Source organism: Triticum dicoccoides, chromosome 2B (genome assembly GCF_002162155.2).
Source record: "Triticum dicoccoides isolate Atlit2015 ecotype Zavitan chromosome 2B, WEW_v2.0, whole genome shotgun sequence".
Lineage (NCBI taxonomy): Eukaryota > Viridiplantae > Streptophyta > Magnoliopsida > Poales > Poaceae > Triticum > Triticum dicoccoides.
In genome coordinates, this window is record NC_041383.1 from 306,065,048 (window position 1) to 306,070,134 (window position 5,087).

Below are 5,087 nucleotides of genomic sequence, written 5' to 3' on the forward strand. Positions count from 1 at the left end.
AACATGCAGATGATGACATGGCAAAGTGCAACACGCAAGCAAATGACATGGCAACAACGGCGAATAACTAGAAGACACCTGGCCCATCGGTCTCGGGGCGTTACAACTCTCCTCCACTAACATAAGATCTCGTCCCAAGATCTTCGGAATGAGACGAAAGAGAAAGAGGAAGAGGTGAAGTGAGAATGCAAGACATAAGATGAACAAAGTTGAGAGCACTCGGGTAGAAAAGAGGAATGGCGAATATGACGAGAATCAAAAGCTCAAGGAATAAGATAGACTCTGAAACCACTCCGGTTAAAATAAGATAGGAAAAGAATAAGAACAGAAGAATTTGGGCAGCACTCCGACTGAAAATGGAAGGAATAGAACATGAACTTCACAAGATGGAATGACACTTGACGAGATGAAGAACACAATGCCTCCGGAAGAATTGAAATAGTGCAATGAAAAGAACGGATAAGAGAACAACAACTTCGACGATGAATGAACTCGATAGCATCCTTAGAAGGAAGAATTGAATGGAGTTGTTGAAAAAATCAACAACAAAAGAATCATCTTGTTGAGAAATTATGGAAAAACATCTCAAAACTTGAGGTGAAATTATGCCACAACAGAATACTTGAATAGCTGAGAAGAACAAAGAAATGCAAAACTCCACTTCAAAACAATACGGAGAATTAATTGCACTTCGAGATGCAAGAAGAAAAGATACTTTAACTCCACCAACAAGAATACTGATGAACACTTGAAAGAATGAATTAAATCATGAAGAACCACCATGAAGAACTCTGGTGACAAAAGGATGATGAGATAGAATTGAATAATGAAAATAATAAGATTAAGGCCCTGCAGTGATTAAGATGGAGCTTTCGACAAGAGAAGCAAGTAAAACTTGGAACTCCGTAAAAGAAAAGATGAATAACTTAGAACCGGGAAATTGATAACGGGAACAAGCTCCGAAAGAAAATATTAATCCCTTAGAGGAAATAAGAATAAGATTTATTGTATGCTTATCCATCATCAAATTAAATTCATGACAAGCAATGGATTTTGCATACTACTTATTCTTGTTGAAAAGGATTAAGGGGGATATGGCGCAACCTTGAGGAAGGTCTTCAACGAACCACTGGTAAGATTTGAAACAATGAAAGACAAGAGGCATACAATGCCACATGAATACAACAACATCATACACAAGAGCAACATCCAACTATGGATGAAACACAAACAGAAACTCAAATGACATCCACCCTGCTAGCCCAGGTTGCCGACCTGGAACCTATCCACTGATCGAAGAAGAAGCAGAAGAAGAACTCCAAAAAAAGTAAACATCGCTCTCACGTCATGATCAACGCATTACCTGTACCTGCAACCGTTGTTGTAGTAATCTGTGAGCCATGAGGACTCGGCAATCCCATTACCATGGGTATCAAGTCTACCAAAGCTTAATGGGTATGGAATGGATAAGTGGTGAGGTTGCAGCAGCGACTAAGCAAAGTATGGTGGCTAACTTATGAATACAAGAATGAGATGAGAAGTTGCGCAACTGGTCGCAAACTAGTGATGATCAATAAGTGATCTTGAACTACCTACATTCAAAGATAACACCACTATGTTCTCTTCTCCACCCACTCAAAAAGAGACATCACGGTTACACACGCGGTTGGGTATTTTAATTCGAATTTGGTGCCAAGTTCTCTACAACTGGATATTAACAAATTCCCATCTGCCACATAACCGCAGGCACAGCTCTTGAAAGTTTATACACTGCATGGGTGTCCCAACTTAGCCCATTACAAGCTCACGATCCGCAGAGACAATCCTCCATCGCGGGACATCCGATCAGACTCGGGGTCCCGGTGCACAAGACATTCAGACAGTGGTAAAACTAAACCAGCAAGACCTCCCGGCATGCCGACACCCTGATAGTAGCCGCGCGTATCTCGTCTCAGGCCACGACGGATGAGCTAAGCTTACGAGCACCGAGGTTTCTAGTTGCCCATGTGGCGCCGCAAGGTGCTCTAATTTGGACCAACACTCATGAGGAGCACTGGCCCGGGGATTGACTAAAGTAACTTGAGGTCCGGAGAAAATCCCCTATGCAAGTTTTAGTTATTATGAGGCAAATGGTAAAAGCAATGTTGGGCCTTGCTGGAAGAGTTTTATTCAAAGCGAACTGTCAAGAGGGTCCCATACCCCTCACCGTGTTAGGGACGCAAAATCAAGGAACATAACACCGGTATGACAGAAACTAGGGCGGCAAGAGTGGAACAAAACACCAGGCATAAGGCCGAGCCTTCCACCCTTTACCAAGTATATAGATGCATTAATTAAATAAGAGATATTGTGATATCCCAAAAAATATCCATGATATCCATGTTCTAACATGGAACAACCTGCAATTTAACCTGCAACTAGCAACGCTATAAGAAGGGTTGAGCAAAGCGGTAACATAGCCAAACAAAGGTTTTCTAGGAAGGGTGAAAAGGTTAGGGGTTGTCATGGAAATTTGAGAGGCTTGATAAGCAAGTGGTAGGTAGCGCGACATAGCGATAGCATCGAGACAACTAGCATAGCAATGATAGTAGTGAGATCTAGGGTAACGGTCATCTTGCCTGAAATCCTGCTAGGAAGAAGAATGATTCCATGAAGAAGATGGACTAGCAAAGACGAACCAAGTGTAGTCAAACGAATCCTCACGATAGCAACAAAACAGGAACTATCGAGAAGAAGCACAACCGGAAAGAAGCAAACAACATGGTAAACACACAACACATAAACAAGGCATGATGCACAACCAAGTATGATGCATGACAAGGCTGCATGATGCTACTCATGGCAAGGGATGATGCATACAATAACATCACATCAAAGCTAGTTTAAATGAGGCCGGAATCAACATATAACAATTCCGGTAAGTCCTCATATACAAATTTGGAAATTAGTCCAGATCTGCAAAGACATTATGTTAAAGTTGTTAAACAGAAAGTTAAGATGCACCATGATTATCTACACGACATTCTAGTCAAGTTACATATAAAGTTCATTTAATTGGGAGCTACGGCCTAAAAGATATGAGCAAAACAAGTTAAACATGGCATTGATGCAAAATGCATTGAAACATCAAGGAAACACACTCAAATCATGGATGCAACATGATAATATGAAACTACATTCAATTCTAAGCAAGTTTGATATATAGCATGCTCAAAACGGAGCAACGGTTCAACACATACACTCACAAGATATAACAATCTGCCCAAAACATCAACTAAGCACTTTGCAATCATCAAAACAACATGCTACAGGAATTATATGGGCACACACTTGACATGAACTTCAATTATGGATAACATACTTCAGGTATCATTAAGGTTTAGATTAATAGGAATCAATATTAAACCAATATTATCAATGCAAAATGCAACTTTATAACAAAGGAGCATATACATGAGCAGAGTTAATATGATGGCATGTTGGAGGCATGAAACAAAGATGCTACAACAACTATACATGGCAACCAAGGGCATGGCATCAAATTACACATAACAAAGAGTGAATAACATCAAAGCTTCATATACATATGGCTAATGGATTAGTGGGAACCAACAAGACAAGATTGAATGTTGAAACAGTTTCAGCAAGTGTAAAACAGCAACATCATGATAGCATATTTGCAAGCATAGAACAGAGGCATATGTTATGCAAAATTATCGAACATGGCATGCGAGCAGAGAAATCATAGCATACTGCAAATCATGTAATTGGAGTATCTCCAAAATACCCATAGAATAATTACTATCAAGCTCACAACATGGCATTATGAAGTTAATAGAAAAGTGGAACAACATATAGGCAAGTTCATGGCAATGAAAACATATTCTACAGGACATATATGAGGCATCAACTGGCATGGCATGATATCGAATAACATGAACATCAAAACATATCAACTAAGCATCTCCAGATTATGCATGGATTAATTGGTAGCATCAAGCAAACATGACATCATGATATAATAGATTCAGCATTGACAGAACATTAACAACAAGTAGCCCACTTCACAAGCTTATTGCACTCACTACAGGACATACCAAAATACATGGAGGGCACCGCAGCAAATACGACATAATTATTATCCTAAAACATGTAGACATGATGATCAAAAGAAAATCACACAAAAAGATATAAAAATGACACATAAGCAAGTTATAACAGTTTTCAGCACTTAACAGCAACATGCACTTTTATAACAGGGATTAACATGTCAAGATGCACCCTAAAATGAATGCAAAGCACACCAACATGTAAACCATGAGGATCAGAACATGTGCATATCAAGGTCATCACAATATCATCAAGAGATACAAAATTTACCACTCACAAGACACCTAAATGATGCTAACATGCAGCAGTTTTCAGCAGTTTATATCACTTAGCAGTTTTTCAACAAAGATTAAGGCACCGAGATGAACGGTAATATGCATGCAAACTACTCCCTCATGTAGAGCACTCTCGGATGAATATTTTGACATATTATGCACGCAAAACTGAGCAATATGCTCAAAGATATGCTAGGTCAAACAAGTGCACATGATATGAAAAACGTTGGGACTTATCAGAATTTCTACCTCTCGGATCTAGGGTTCCTAGGTCAACGCGATCCGAGGCAGCGGCGGCTCGCTGGAGTTGAGGGCGAGGAGGTCGTCGGAGGCACGGGGAGGCCATGGCGAGGCGTTCCCGGACCGGATCCGTCCGGATCTGGCCGAGGACGGGCTGGATGGCGACGGAGGGCGCGGGGCGAAGCCGGTCTTGAGCGGCGGCGAGCTGGCGAGGAGGCAGCGGCTGGGCGACGGCGAGCCGGCGAGGAGGCGTCGGCGGGGCGGAGCACGTCGGCACGGGGAGCGGAGGCAGGCGCGGATGGCGCCGGCGCTAGGGCAGCGGCGGCGGGGCTGGAGCTGTGCGGGGCGAGGCGCTCGGGCTCGGGCGAGCGGCAGCGCACGCAGTGCGAGGAGGTGGAGGAAGCATGGGGCGCGATGGCAGGCCGCGGCGCGACGGTGCGGTGGTTGGCGGTGGGGCACGGG